The sequence below is a fragment of the Pipistrellus hanaki genome (genome assembly GCF_964339955.1).
Source record: "Pipistrellus hanaki genome assembly, chromosome: 1".
Taxonomy (NCBI): Eukaryota; Metazoa; Chordata; class Mammalia; order Chiroptera; family Vespertilionidae; genus Pipistrellus; species Pipistrellus hanaki.
The window spans coordinates 129,391,615-129,408,395 of NC_140503.1; the positions used below are offsets into that span (position 1 = coordinate 129,391,615).

The 16,781-nt window shown below is 38.4% G+C and overlaps 1 protein-coding gene and 1 pseudogene across 5 annotated transcripts in view; one reads left to right on the forward strand and one right to left on the reverse strand.

Moving 5' to 3' along the window:
* The window catches only part of IL2RA (interleukin 2 receptor subunit alpha), a 60,147-nt gene that overhangs the window by 21,506 nt on the left and 21,860 nt on the right, over positions 1–16,781 (reverse strand). The window lies entirely within an intron of this gene.
* Positions 13,071–14,128, forward strand: LOC311614349 (THAP domain-containing protein 5-like; annotated as a pseudogene). Its single transcript has one exon. The product of its transcript is annotated as a THAP domain-containing protein 5-like (transcript).

Consider the following 16,781-nt stretch of genomic DNA (forward strand, 5'->3'; position numbering starts at 1 on the left):
GTGATTTAATCACACATATCTGCGTTTTATTTAAAGGATTTATATATACCCCACTTTTTCCTAGAAAGAAACTAAGTCTGTTGTCATTGTTCTTTAGAAACTTTTGTATGAGAAACAGTTCAAAATTTAATTTAAACCAAATTAAAATATAAACTATCGATACAATATATTTTAAAGTGAATGAATGAGAACTGTGGTACATCTACACAATGGAATACTATCCTGTCATAAAAAGAAGGAATTCTTATCATTGGCAATAACCTGGATGGAATTGGAGAACATCATGCTAAGTGAAATAAGCCAGTCAATAAAAGAAAAACACCACATGATCTCACTCATTTATGAATAATAAAGAACATTATAAACTGCTGAACAAAAAGATAGATATAGAGACAGTAAAGCAACAAACAGACTGTCAAATTACAGTGGGAAGGTTAGGGAGAGGTTGGAGAGATAAGAGATCAACTGAAGGACTTGTATGCATACATATAAGCATAATAAATGGACACAAAACTCTGGGGAGTGAGGGCATGTATGGGAGTGAGGGGGGCAATGGTAAGATATGTACACAGCCAGGACCGGTTTGGCTCAATGGATAGAGCGTCGGCTTGGGGACTGAAGGGTCCCGGGTTCGATTCTGGTCAAGGGCATGTACCTTGGTTGCGGGCATATCCCCAGTAGGGGGTGTGCAAGAGGCAGCTGATCGATGACTCTCTCTCATCGATGTTTCTAACTCTCTATCTTTCTCCCTTCTTCTCTGTATAAAAGCAATAATAAATATATATATATATATATATATATATATATATATATATATATAATAAAAGATATGTATACATATAATACTCTAATAAAAAATAAAAAAATAAAGTAAATGAATTATGTTTTATTCTGAATATGCCTGATGCTGAGCAAGTAGAGAGAGGAAGACCAAGGGATATGAGGAAAAGAAGAAAGGAAAGCCATGTAAATTTAGTTAAAATACAAAATGTATGTGTGAGAAAAGAACTTTTCAAGATTGTCTGACTTTCTGTAATTAATGATTCTGCATCACTAAAAATATAGAAATTTAAAATGCTTCCCTCAATGTCTGGCTAGTAGAAGGTGTGTATTTCTCATTCATCTACCCATCTGTTAGTTTTCCAAATTCTTTTTCATACTGCAAAGACCTGCCCCTCAATCTGCTCAAAAAATGGACCTTGATTTCCCACTTAAGACCCTTGATGTAGTGACCAAACGCTCAACTATAAAGCGGGAAAGGCATTGGTCTAATTAGAAAGATGTACCAGTTCCCCTTTTAAGAAACTAGATTTTTAGGAAGAAGCCACACATTGGATAAAAGAATGGATAAGAAGGATCACAGGAAAGAAAGGGATTCTATCACAGCCAGCTAATCCGAGCTGGTTGCTGCACTAGTTGCTGGTAGAGGATGATCTGCCAATTGCTTATTAATATCTCAGATTGTAGTGAAGGTTCCCTGTGCCCGCACATTCTGCTCACCAGCCTTTTGTCATCTTAGATATCACTCCCATCTAAGACTTAGGATACTATTACCCCCAAGAACAGAAGGCGAGAAGAATATGGAGAGCTTGCCCCAACTCTAAGCAAGAAAGGACTAAACAAAAGCAATCTCTTTGGCTCAGTGAGCCAGCAATTATAGAGGGACATGTATCATAAGCACTCAATACATCCTGCTAATCATAATAACAATCATAATAAGACAAGAAAGGGGAGAAAGGTGATTTTCTTAATTCTAGCTCTGCCAGTTAACTAGTTATATAACTTTATTATTTTTACCTACTTAAAATGTGGCTTCCTTTTCCATAAAGTGGGTGTTATCATAATTATTTTACTAATTTGTTTGTTTGGACACTGCGCCATCTTGAATGGGAGAGAGGACGTTGGTTGAAGCCTGAAAATCCTGGGAATTTACAACAACGGCACCCACTGAACAGCTGCGAGCCCAGGAACATGGGTTCCCAAGTGGCGCGAGCACACGGATTCGGAGGAGCTCCGCACCCTCTCACAGAAAGGTCAGATTTCGCCTGGGATAAAGTAAGGTCTGTGGTCCGGGCAGATGAGAGAAAAGTGCACTGGGGGAGCTGGAGGATCTGGGGAAATCTCCACCCAGAAAAGTCCATTGGGCTTGTGTGATCCATCAATGTGGAAAGGGATCCTCAGGGCGGCTAACAGAAGGGAAATCTAAGAAACAACCCATAGCTGACCTGGGCGCAAAAGGGCAGCCTAAAATGTCTAAGAGTGTGCCGGCTGCTTAGACCCAAGGGGAGAAAAGACTGCAGAGACTGCGTGCAGTCCCGGAGTTCGCACACTTACTCTGGCTCTTTTCTCTCTCTGTCTCTCTCTCTTTTTTTCCTCTTTAAATCCTTGCTTTTGATTACTAAGCCTAATACATAGGATCGCCCAATTGGGTAAGAGACTGCAGGGGAAACTTGTTTTTGTGGAACCTGGGTATCAAAGTGGGGAATAACGATCAGAGAACCACCTCTAGAGCAGCCCCCCCCCACTTCTCACCCCCCCTATTAAGAGCCACAGGGAAAACAAAATCTAAACACAAGCAAGGGAGGACCTATAGAACTGAGGTCAATCCAGAAACACTGCCACCCAGGGGCTGAATCACAAATTGACTCTTGTGTAAACACAAATAAAGGAGTATAAGAAACAAAGAAAGTACTGCCTGCTTGAAAATCAGAACTGTGGCCTACAACACTGAGGAGCAGTGGAATTCAGGGATCTTCAATACTGTCCTGACTAGGAAACAGGTGTTCCAAACAGAACAGTATGACCTTCACTACTGCACTTTTCTTTTTCACCTTTTACTTAAAAAACTAATTTTTTCTTTTTGCCTCACTTGATTTTATCTTTTTAATTATTACATTTTTATTTTTAATTAGTATTATTACTACTACTATTTTACCTTTTTTAAATGTCATTTTATTTTCTCTTTATTTTATTTTGGAATCAAGAGTCTACATTCTTTTTTTTTTTTAAATATATTTTATTGATTTTTTACAGAGAGGAAGAGAGAGGGATAGAGAGTTAGAAACATCGATGAGAGAGAATCATCGATCAGCTGCCTCTTGCACACCCCCTACTGGGGATGTGCCTGCAACCAAGGTACATGCCCTTGACCGGAATCAAACCTGGGACCTTTCAGTCTGCAGGCTGATGCTCTATCCACTGAGCCAAACCGGTTCCGGCAAGGTTCTACATTCTATTTTCATCTTTCCTTTAGCATTTTTTTTTTTAGTCTACCTCAACTTTACCTTTATACCAACACTCTCTTCCTCACTTTTCCCCTTTTGTTGTCCTGTTTCTCTTTCTTTATTTCTGCTTTAGATTTTCCCTATTCCTTTTTTTTTACCCCCTGTTAAAATTTCACCTACTTTTATATCTAATTTCTAATCCTCTGCTCTAAGTCCATCCACATCTCTCTCTTCTCTGTTTTAGCTATTCAAGAAATTGTTTTTCTCTTTGTCCTTTTGTTGTTGTTTGCCTGATTGTTGATTACATTGGGTTTTTTTATGCTTTTTTGTGAGATTGTTTCACTTTTTCTTTTTCTTTTGTTTTGTTTTTGTTTGCTTTTTGCTTCTGTTTCCCTCACTTCACTTGATATTAGTTGTTTATAGTTTGCATTCATCTCTAGGTATTTGTTGCTGGCATTTGTTGGGATTAGTGGCTGTTCTATTGGAGTTTTCTCCCCATATAAATAGTTTTTCCCCCTCTTCTTTTTTATTCCCTTCTTTTCTCTCTTACTTTTTTTTCTTTTCCCAATTTCTTTTTTGCACTTCTCTCTCTTCTCTTTTCTTCTTGTCTCTTCTCTTCTTCTTTATTTCTTATCCCCTAATTCTCTTTTCTCTTATGATCTCCTTTATTTAGGGTTATTATTATTATTGTGAATAAATTTGTGTTCAGTGCCTTGTGTTGTATTTTGTGCCTTTAAATCAATGCAGGAGAGAGAACTACATAACCGGACACCCGAACAAGAGAGATCACAGGGAGACAAAGAAACAGCCCACATATAAAAGAAAAGCAGGCATCACCAGAAAAGGAAGTAAACAAAATGGAGGCAAGCAACCTGTCAGAGAAAGAATTCAGAGAAATGGTCATAGGTGGATGAAAATAATGAAAGACAAATTCAACAATATGTGTAAGAACCAAGAAGAAATGAAAAATGACATCACTGCTATAAAGAACTCAACAGAAAGCATCAACAGTAGACTAGAAGAAGCAGAGCACAGCATCAGTGAGCTAGAAGATAAGGTAAGAAAAAAATACCCAAGCAGGGCAGCTTTTAAAAAAAAAAAAAATTAAAAAGCAGGAGGAGAGCCTAAGAGAACTTTGACACAACACAAAATGAAACAACATCCACATAATAGGGGTGCCAAAAGGAAAGGAAACTGAGCAAGGAATAAAAAACCAGTTTAAAGAAATAATTGCAGAAAACTTCTCTGATATAGGGAAGAAAAAACTCATACAAATCCAAGAAGCTCTCACAATCCCAAACAATGACCAATGCCAAGGCACATTAAAATTAAATTGGCAAACACCAACGACAAAGTAAAAATCTTAAAAGTGGCCAGAAAGAGATGGAAAGATACCTACAAAGGATCTCCCATCAGACTAGCAACTGATTTCTCAACAAAAACACATCAGGCCAGAAGGGACTGGAATGAAATATTCAAAGTCATGCCAAGGAAGGATCTGAATCCAAAAATACTGTACCCAGCAAGGCTATCAATCAAAATTGAGGATGAAAAGGACTAAGGGAGTTTATTACCACCAAACCAGCAATGAAATAAATGCTAAAGAGTTTGCTGTAAAAAGAAGAAATAGGAAGGAAAGGAGGAACACAGGGGTAAAGAATAAAAATGGTGACAAACAAGTACCCATCAATAATAACTTTAAATGTAAATGGATTAAGTGCCCCAATCAAAAGACATAGGGTAAATGAGTGGATAAGAAAACATGACCCATATATCTTCTCTCTACAGGAAACCCAACTCAGAAAGAAAGACGCACATAGACTGAGGATAAAGGGATGTAAAAAGGTTTTTCAGGCGAATGGAAATAAAAAAAAAGCTGGGGTAGCCATACTTATATCTGACAAATTAGATCTCAAAATGAAGGACATAAAAAGAGATAAGGAAGGACACTTCATAATACTAAAGGGAGCAATCCAACAAGAAGAAATAACTCTGGTAAATATATACACACCTAATACAGGAGCACCCAAATACATTTTAAAAAAAATCTTCTGGAGGATATCAAGGGAGAGATTGACAGCAATACAATCATAGTAGGGGACTTTAATACCCCAACTATCACTATTGGACAAATTCTCTAAACAAAAAATTAGCAAAGAAACATCAGTCCTAAATGACTCACTAGATCAGGTGGAATGAATTGACATCTTCAGAACATTTTATCCCAAAGCCACAGAATATACATTCTTCTTAAGTGCACATGGGTCACCTTCAAAGATAAACCATATATTGGGTCACAGGCAAAGTCTCTTCAGATTCAAGAAGATAGAAATCATATCAAGCATCTTCTTAGATCACAGTGGCATAAAACTGGAAATCAACTACAATAAAAACAATCCAAAAAAAATCAAACACATGGAGACTAAATAGCATACTATTAAACAATGACTTGGCTACCAGAGAGATCAAAGAAGAAATAAAAAACATCATGGCAACAAACAACAATGAAAACACAACAATCAAAAATCTAGCCGAAACTGGTTTGGCTCAATGGATAGAGCATCAGCTTGGGGACTGAAAGGTCCCGGGTTCGATTCCAGTCAAGGGCATGTACCTTGGTTGGGGGCATATCCCCAGTAGGGGGTGTGCAAGAGGCAGCTGATCGATGACTCTCTCTCATCGATGTTTCTAACTCTCTATCTCTCTCCCTTCCTCTCTGTACAAAATCAATAAAATATATTTTTTAAAAAAATCTATGTGACATAGAAAATAGCAGTCTTGAGAGGGAAGTTCATAGCTCTACAAGTCTACCGGGGGAAAAACAACAACACAAGAAACAATGGTAATAAATTACCTAACCCTACATCTCAAAGAGTTAGAAAAAGAGCAACAAGAAAAGCTCTGTGTAAGCAGAAGGAAGGAAATAATAAAGATCAGCATGGAGATAAACGACAAAGAGACCAAAAACCAACAACACAAAAGATCAACAAAAGCAAGAGCTGGTTCTTTGAAAGGATAAACAAGATTGATGAACCTCTAGCCAGGCTCACCAAGAAGCAAAGAGAGAGGACCCAAATAAATAAAATAAGAAGTGAAAGAGGAGAAATAACAACAGATCCCACAGAAATACAAAGGATTGTTAAAAAAAAAAAAAATACAATGAACAACTCTATTCCAATATCCTGGACAACCCAGAGAAAATGGACATATTCTGAGAAAAATACAACCTTCCAAAACTCAATCAGGAAGAATCTAAAAGCCTCAATAAGCCAGTAACTATGGAATAAATTGAAGCAATCATCAAAAAGCTTCCAGCAAACAAAAGCCGAAGGCCAGATGGCGTCCAAGGGGAGTTTTACCAAACATTTAAGGAAGAACTTAAACCTATCCTCCTTAGACTATTACAAAAAATTCAAGAAGAAAGGATACTTTCAAGCTCATTCTATGAAGCCAGTGTAACTCTAATACCAAAACCAGATAAAGACAACACAATGAAAGAGAATTACAAGCCAGTATCCCTCATAAATATAGATGCCAAAATCCTCAATAAAATTCTAGCAAATCGGCTCCAGCATTACATAAGAAAGATCATACACCATGACCAAGTAGGATTTATTCCAGGGATGCAAGAATGGTACAATATTTGCAAATCAATAAATGTGATATATCACATAAACAAATTGAGAGATAAAAACCACATAGTCATATCAATTGACCCAGAAAAAAGCATTAGACAAAATCCAACACCTTTCCTTAATAAAAACTCTCAACAAGGTGGGAATAGAAAGATCATACCTCAACATAATAAAAGCCATATATGACAAACCCACAGCCAACATCAAATTAAATGGGCAAAAACTAAAACCATTTCCCCTAAGAACAGGAACAAGACAGGGCTGCCCACTCTCGACATAATACTGGAAATATTAGCCATTGTGATTAGACAAGAAGAAAAATAAAAGGCATTCAAATTGGGAGGGGGGGGAGGGAGTAAAACTGTCCTTATTTGCAGATGACATGATATTGTACATAAAAAAAACAAAAAAACTCCCTAAAAAAACTATTAGATTTAATAAATGAATTCGGCAATGTAGCAGGATACAAAATTAATGCCAAGAAATCTATGGCATTTCTATACACCAATAGTTAACTTACAGAAAAAGAGACTAAAAAAGCAATCCCATTTACCATCGCATCAAAAAAATTAAGATATCTAGGAATAAAATTAACTAAGGAAGTAAAAGACCTATATGTGGGAAACTACAGGACACTAAAAAAAGAGATAGAGGAAGACATAAACAGATGGAAGAACATACTATGTTCATGGATTGGTAGAATCAACATCATTACTACCCTAAGCAATCTATAGAGTCAATGCAATCCCCATTAAAATACCAATAGCATATTTCATAGACCTAGAAAGAACTCTCCAAAAATTCATCAGGAATAAAAAAAGACCCCAAATAGCCACAGAAATCCTGAGAAAGAGAACAAAGTAGGTGGGATCTCAATACCAGATTTCAAGCTGTATTACAAAGCCACTGTTCTCAAAACAGCCTGGTACTGGCACAAGAACAGACATATAGACCAATGGAATAAAATAGAGAACCTAGATATCAACCCAAACCACTGACAAAGAAGGCATGAACATACAATGGAGTCAAGATAGTCTCTTCAATAAATGGAGTTGGGAAAATTGGACAGATACATGAAAAAAAAAAATGAAACTAGACCACCAACTTACACCATACACAAAAATAAACTCAAAATGGTTAAAGGACTTAAACATAAGACCATAAAAATACTAGAGGGATCCACAGAGAGCGAAATCTCAGACATATGCCAAAGCAATTTCTTTGCCTATACCACTCCTAAGGCAATGAAAACTAAAGAGAAAATAAATAAATGGGACTACATCAAAATAAAAAGCTTTTTTACAGCAAAAGAAATAATCAACAAAACAATAAAAAGCCCATTGTATGGGAGAATATATTTGCAAATGTTATCACTGATAAATGTTTAATCTCCCACATCTATAGGCAACTTATACAACTTAATAAAAGGAAGATAAATGATCCAATAAAAAAGTGGGCAACGGACTTAAATATAATCTTTTCAAAAGAAGACAGAAGGAAGGCCGAGAGACATAAAAACATGCTCAAAGTCACTAATTATCTGAGAGATGCAAATCAAAACGACAATGCAGTATCATCTCAGATGTGTCAGAATGGCAATCATCAACAAACCAACAAGTGTTAGAGAGGATGCGGAGAAAAAGGAACCCTTGTGCACTGCTGGTGGGAATGCAGACTGGTGCAGCCACTGTGGAGAACAGTATGGAGTTTCCTCAAAAAACTAAAAATGCAACTCCCATTTGACCCAGTAATCCCACTCCTAGGAATATATCCCAAGAAACTAGAAACTTTGATTAGAAAGGATATATGCACCCCTATGTTCATAGCAGCACAATTCACCATAGCTAAGATTTGGAAAAAGCCCAAATACCCATTGGCAGATGAGTGGATTAGAAAACTATGGTATATCTACACAATAGATGAATTCTTACCATTTGTAGCAGCATGGATAGAACTGGAGAACATTATGCTAAGTCAAATAAACCAGACAATGAAAGATAATACTACATGATCTCACTCATTTATGGAAAATAAAGAACATTATCACTTGATGTACAAAAAGATAGATAGAGGCAGTAAAGCATGGAACAGACTGTCAAATGACAGTGGGAAGGCTGGGGAGTGTTGGGTGGGGGGGAAAGAGATCAACTGAAGGACTTGTATGCATGCATATAAGCACAACCAATGGACACAAGACATTGGGTGGGGTGGGATGAGGGCATACTATAGGGGGTAGGGGTGGCTGGAGAAGGTCAATGGGGGGGGGAAGATATATATGTACTACTATGTGTAATACTTTAAACAATAAAATAAAATAAAAATAAAAACAACAAAACAAACAAAATACACAGGTTTATTCAAACAGATTCAATTTTAATTCTGTCACTGAATCAAGGATTGAGTCAGATAGAAAAATTGTTTCAAAATATACCAAGACCTTTCCAGAAATAGAGGCAGTCTCATGACGATTGACATTTTTAAAATAAAATCGTTTTTACACATGGAAAAATAAAGTGTCTGCTGCCTATGGATTGGAGTAAATCTTTAGATTCCTAACCTTGTAGATCACATATGTCAAACACAAGGCCCGCGGGCCAAATTCAGCCCACCAGGCCTTGCAATGTGGCCCGCACCATGCTGTCATCACTGCACTCCGCTGTCAGTTTATGACATTGTCAGTTTATGACTGTTCAGTAAACCATTCGGCCCGCGATTTAGGCTGGATTTTAGATTTTGGCCCCTTCTCTGATTGAGTTCGACACCCCTATTGTAGATGGTGATAAGTAAGTTTCCAGAGCTTGGAAAGTGGGGCTCCCAGTGGGGGAGTCCCACTATAGGTGCAGGAGTGCACTGATGTGGCCTGACCTTTTAGCTCTTACACCTTTTATGTGGACAGTGGGAAAAGGAGACAGCCAACATGTTACTAATCCTGAAAATCCCAAAGGTTTAGGAATCCACCAAGAGAGCATTAAACTGAGCTCTTCTGATGTTGAAAATGTTTCACATCTTATTTCACTTCTTTTTTTCTATGAATGGTGATTTGGAAGACACAGGCAGGATCCATGTGTTCCACTCCTTTCTCACACCCGACATCCATTGCAGTCTCTGAAATACGATCACAGACACATTGTACCTTGGGATATTTATGGATTTGTTGCCTCCTCCTCCTCAATGAAGTATAACATTCTGAGTGCACTTTGGCTTCTTCAGCTGACACTAGCGACAATAACCGAGAGGCACCTTCCTCTGGCTTGTATCACCAAACAGGTCTGGGGAGAAGAGTGAGGGGCCCTCAGACACTCTTCTCTTTTTCCTGCTGTTTTCCCCCCCTCCTCTAATGGATTGCTGGAGACTCAACTTCTCCATGTCACTCACATGCCACGCTAGGTAGGGAAAGATTAGGCTTTTGTATGATACATAGAAACAACTTTAGGGATTCAAACCAGCTTCACTGTCTCCCAGACATCTGCTTTCTCCTTTCAAGTATTAGACCATATCACTATTGACCCAAATAGAAATGTACAGTTTCTAATGCTTGGGTTAAAAAAAAAAAAAGATGAGAAATGTAACTAAATGATGTATTCTCTTTTCTTCCTATAAGTGTCTCCATCACACAGGAAAAAGAACAGGAGCAAGAGATTCAGGGATTCCTAACTGGATTTGGAATCCTGACACCCCTTATTTTATTTTGCCAACTCCCCCTATGTAAACCCTACTCCTTTTTTTTTTTTTTTCACCCTTTTGGTTTTTAAAAGGGACTATAACTAAAATGAGTTATGTGCTGAGATATTGTTGTGTCCTAGACATATCAACACTTGGAAGTCATTTGATCTGGGAGAGTGGTGTCTAAGTTGGATTCTCTCCAACCAGTAGGACCTGTGCTTAAGCTGTTCACAGCCATGCTTCTCAAACTTTAATGTGCACACAAGGCCCCTGGGGAGTCTTGTTAAAATGCTCATTTGGATTTGATAGGTGAGTGTGGAGGCTAAGACAATGTCTAACAAACTCCCAAGTGCTGCTGGTGCTGCAACCACACACTTAGAGAAGCAATGGCTGCCACAGCCTCTGTCTCTAGCTGCCCTCTTCCTAAGGACCACCTCCCCCAGTAGACAGTGAGCAGGGGCCTCAGGTGCGGTGCAACCTGCTTACAAATCAATTTGTTTCCAGGCTATTTTACTCAGTATCTAAGAGGGTACAGTGAAAATTTTTTTAGCTGGAGGAAAGATGGGTGGGAGAAAAACACTTGTTTTGTTGTTGGTGGTGGCGGTGGTTTGTTTGGCCTGATGTTGTTTAAAATGAGAAAGAACTCATCTGGCCCTTGTGGTCTGTGTGAGCAACTTGAAAAATAAGGAAAAGGATGGAGCTTCAAAAGGATGTGGACAGAGTCTGTGCTAAAACTCTTTGCTCTGTGGGTGAATCAAGGTCAAGTTATGTTTACCCACAGCCCAACTATCACTGTTTCCAAGACTGAGTAAATGGCTTCATCTTTGTGCCTCTATAGTAGGGGTGGGGAACTTTTTATCTGCCAAGGGCTATTTGGATATTTATAACATTTGGTTAATATAATTCATTTAACATGAGTTTATGTTGCTATGATAAAAAGCTCCTAAATTTATTGAATTTCAAATCCTACCTTCACTTTACTTAACAGGGCTAGACCAAATGATTTTGCAGGTCTTATAGTTCCCCCTGATCTATAGAATAGGAATGGGGGATGACTCACTAAGCACAGAAAGTTCTAGATGATAATTTACTAAGCTTTATACAAAGGGTATAGAAGTATATTAAGAGTTCAGGGCACCCAATAAAGAAATGATATGGTTCTTCACTTAAAGCCATTCCGATGTCAAAGATAGTATCCAACTTTCTTAGGAAGCCCAACCAGCGAAAACCAAGTATTTCTGGTGCAAAAATACCATAGGACATGCTGACTATAACGCTTAAGGATCCTAAGATCTGAGAGCTGGGAGAAACCCTAAAGGTCATTTAGGTCAACCTCCACTTTTTGTGGATGAGGAAATAGGTTGTGTGGCAACCTGATTCCCAGTTTAGTACTTTCCCATTATGTAGAACCATAATCTTCAGCAACGCGTGTGCTTTTCCCCAGCTGTGGGAGGTTCTCTCTCGGGGAGAAGTAGAGCTGTGTCTAAACTATCTGGGTCAATGCAAAGTGCTTATGAAATGTTGTGGTTTAATTCAGATCATTATCTTTGAAGAAGTCAGAGAACTCAGGTCCTCCAATTGGGGTGATTTATATAATAGTAACTATGAGAGCTGAGCCTTGCCTGTGTGCTGATCCTTTGTCTAGACTACCTTTAATGTCCGCTACACCACTGAAAGGTAGATATTGTCATCCTGACTTTACATAGCAGGAGACCGAAGTTCAGAGAGAGGTGGTGGGACAGGAATCGCATGAAAGCCTATTGTTGATGCACTCTTTTCTGCCTTTAAATTTTTTACTTTCACTTTTAGGAATTCTTTCAAGAAGCAAACTTAAATATTTCAGGAAGAAGAAAGGATGAAAAGGACAGAAGTGTGGATAAAAGGTTTTCATTGACCTTAAGGAACCATAAAAGCTCAGAGGGTGATGCCATTGGCTTTGTGTAGGAGTCAGATTCAAAATATTGAACAGGCAGGATAGCAGACTCAAGAACAAATATGAATATAATAGTGAAATGAATTAGGGCCCTAGCTGGTTTGGCTCAGTGGATAGAGTGTTGTCCCGCGGACTGAAGGGTCCCAGGTTCGATTCCGACCAAGGGCACATGCCGGGTTGTGGGTTTGATCCCCAGTAGGGATCATGCAGGAGGCAGCCAATCAGTGATTCTCTCTAATCATTGATGTTTCTATTTCTCTCTCCCTCTCCCTTCCTTCCTCTCTGAAATAAATAAATAAATAAATAAATAAATAAATAAATAAATAAATATTTTTAAAAATGAATTAGGAATTTTGAAGATCATAGTGAGAAACTTTCAAGAAACATTATGTAGGGGTAATGACAAATCAGAGATTGTGATAGAAAAATGGGGGAAAGGAGCTCAGGCGAGGTGGCACGTGGCCTGGACTTGGGGCAACAGCAGCGAGGAGGGCCCATCCGTGCGGAGTCAGGCGGGTCTCTCTCCTGCGCCAGGCCAAGCTGGAGCGATTTGCTGTAAGAAGGAATAATAAGGTCCTGAAGCTGAGTTTTTACCCGTTTCTCTACATGACAAAGAAAGACTTGAAAAATGATTAAGGAACATGAAACAAGATTCACGGATGTCCAGTAAATACCAATTCCTGTGTAGCGACCATTTCACACCTGAGTCTCTGGACATCAGATGGGGGATTCGGTATTTGAAACAAACTGCAATTCTAACAATATTTTCTTTGCCTGTAGACAGTCAGGAAAAAGACCCTTCCAAAAACAACTGTCAGAAGAAAAAAAATAGAGTATGAGGCAGAGGCGTGCCTGAAAGCAAAGTCACAGGGATCATTTGCATCAAAATAGCCAAAGAAAAATACAGTTAATACAGGAGTCCTCCCTGCACGTGCAGAATCACTCCATTCGTCTGCGTTGGTGTTGGTGAAGCCACCAGCTCCAAAAGCAGGATAACATATTAACTGGTAATCTTTTTAAATTGGAAGATACTTGAAAACCAGAATCTACCTTGAGAACATCAATTAACCAAGACATAGGTGGTTTTCACACATCTTTTGAGAATGTAAATTCGACAACTTTTACTTGACAATTTCAAATTAGTCAGCAGTCTTTGGAAACCCAGAAGTGCTTGAAATAACTACCAATCATCTTGTTGCAAATAATTCAGTGGAAATTAACTCAGCAGGGGAAAATTCATTCTTACTCAGCACAATTACTCAAACGGTTGAAGAATTAAACCTAAATAAAGAATCTGTTATTGCCATTTATGTGCCCACAGAAAATTCCAAACCTACAATTCTTTCATGCCTGTCCAAAAAGAAACTGTAGAAATGGGAGACATAGACAGTGAAGACTCCTGTAAGGAGCTAGACTATGAGACAGAAGTCTTACAACTTGAACATTCTTACTGCAGACAGGATATAAAGAAGGACCATCTTTGGCAGAAAGTCTCTAAATTACATTCAAAGATTACTTTTCTTGAGCTATAAGAGTAACAAACTCTAGGGAGATCTAAGTCTTTGGAAGGTCTTAAAAGGCAACTACAACAGAACTGGCTCTCTGAAGAAAATGTCAAGATTATAGAAAACCATTTCACAACATATGAAGTTACTATGATATAAAGACGTCTCAAAGCTATGACTTTTATATAAGCATTTTGCAGCCAAACTAAATTATATGTAAAGTGAACTCTTTCCTGCATAAATTTCTCCACTTAATGAAATTCAAAGAGTGCCCTAACATTATGAACTGCAGAAAAATGATAACTGGTAGAAAGAAAAAAATCAAATGCAAAGTGATATGAACTCCCAGAAAGAAGCAATTACTTGTGTATAGTGGGTAGGACAGTGGAAAGAGAGCTATGAAAATTATGACTCTGTGAGCAGAGTCTGGAGGGATAAAAAGCATTTCCCAGGCATGAATTAGAAGAAGAAAAGGAACAGCATAAAAGAAACAAGGTGTTGGGGAAATACTGTGAACTAGTATGTATGGGAAACTGAGAGCTGACTGTTCCATTTAGGTCAGCATTGAGCCTCAGCACTTAGGGCATTTAGCAGAGAAAGCTAGATGGTAGATGGTTAGGACAAAATCATGGAGTAAATCATGTGAATGTCATCTGTGAGGCACCAGGGAACCATTGAAAGGTTTAAGACTATGGGATGCTGTACTCAGATCTGTTATTTAAGATTTTTTTTTTTTTTTTTTTTTTTTTTTTTTTTTGCATTTACAGATGGCTAGCTGGGGGCATCAAGTGGTGAATGGTAGGGTGATCAGGGTAGTGCTTCTCAAACTTTTGTGTGCACATGAGTTACATAGGGATTTAATTAAAATGCAAATTCAGACCCAGCAGGTTTGGAGTGGGACCTGAGAACCTGAATTTCTCCCAGGTGTTGCTGCTGCTGTTCCAACCACAGTTTGATGGGGGAGGAATTAATAGACCATTATAATAGTCTGAGTGAGAGCTAAGAGAAGCTTTGGACTGGGAAAGAGCAAAGGGGATAGGTAAATTGGAGAGACAGGAGAAAAGGGATGATCAGTATGACTGGGAAACCATTGGCAGATGGAGAACAAAGGAAGAGAAAATATGGGAGATGACACAATGGATCCTATTCGAGATGGGACAAAGAGAGTTACCGATGCAGTCAATAGAGTAGATGTTGGTGAGGTAAGAAATGTGAACACCTTTAAAGAAGAGAACACTTTGTCTTCACTTTAAAATGACAGAAGTTTAGTATGATGACCTTGGGTTGCGAGCTTGTTGGGCAATTTCAGTCTGCCACCTAAATGTTTAAGGAAAGTAAATCATTTCTGAGTGTCAGAGACCCAAGCCTTCCTGTCCCACTCACTGGTTCACTGTGGTCCCTCCTCACCTGGATGCTCACCCATAAGATGGAGTAGGAAGAATTCCTCCCAGGTCCCTGGTCAAATTTCACAGTGCCTTAAGCTCATTTACCCCCTGGAGGAATTCCTGTGGGAGGCTAGGAAAAGGGCCATGGAATGAGAGAGTATCTTTGATAGTTGGGTGAAGTTTATGAAAATTTGAAGATGCTTAGATGATATTTGCTAGCTTGAAAATTATAATATATTTGGGCACACACACACACACACACACACACACACACACATATATATATATATATATATATATATATATATATATATATATATATATATATTAAGTTTACCCTAGATTTTTCATGACATGCCTTTGAAAGGAATTCTAATCTTGCTCACAGATGAGGAAATGTACCCTAAGAGTCTGTCTGAGTAGGTTGTTCAAAATTACACAGCTAGTGGTGCAGAACCAGAGCCAGAAGTCAAAAGATTGGGCACTATTCTGCATTCTACTGCCACCCATACCCTTAGTTATACTAAGAATTTGGCCAGCTGATGTATTTGCTTCATATCCCTTTCTCACTTGCCTTCTGCATTCTCCCTTGTTCCTGATTATCCTCAACTATCCTTTTTACATTTCATAATGGCCCCACCTTTACTCATCACTTCTTCTATCTCTCCACTTAAAACCTATTCCTGATCTCTCTAAACCTGACACCATTGTGCTTTGGATCACTTCTCCTCTACTGCCTCTGGCACTTGCCCTGTCAGCTGTCCTTGCTCTAGCTCCCCACTCCCACTGGACCCCCTCTTCTGCCTTATAAGCATCCAGGTACTTAAGTTGCTCCCTCCCCCAAAATCAATCCTTATTTCTTTTCCTCCTAATTCAGCATATTATAAGAATAGTTCACCTCGTTGTTTCTATTTCCTCCCTACCGACTCATTCCATTGCTATTCAGTGCGTGTTCTGCTTCCACTGGAGTATTAAGCGCACACTAAAAAGCTACATGTTGCCAAGTCCAATGGCTCTCATTCTCCTCAAAGTTTGTTTAGCACATGTTTCCAAATTTAACTCTTCCTTTTTGAAATTTCACTTTTGTTATCATAAGACATCATGATCCCCTGGTTCCTCATCTCTTTGGCTTTCTTTCTTTGAATGCTCACTTGATCTCATTCTATAAATCCGCTGACCCAAGTTTTCCCCATTATTGATATCTTAGGATGTACATTAGTCACTGCTACTGAACCAATATGGATACATTATTATTAATTAAGTTTATACTTTATTCAAATGTTCTCAGTTTTTCCCTAATGTCCTTTCTTCTGTTCTAAGATCCCATCTAGAGTTCCAAATTACACTTAGTAATCATGTCTCTTTAGGCTCCTCTTGGTTATGAAGAGGATATGAAAGTTTCTCATTTTCCTTGTTTTTGATGACCTTGATAATTT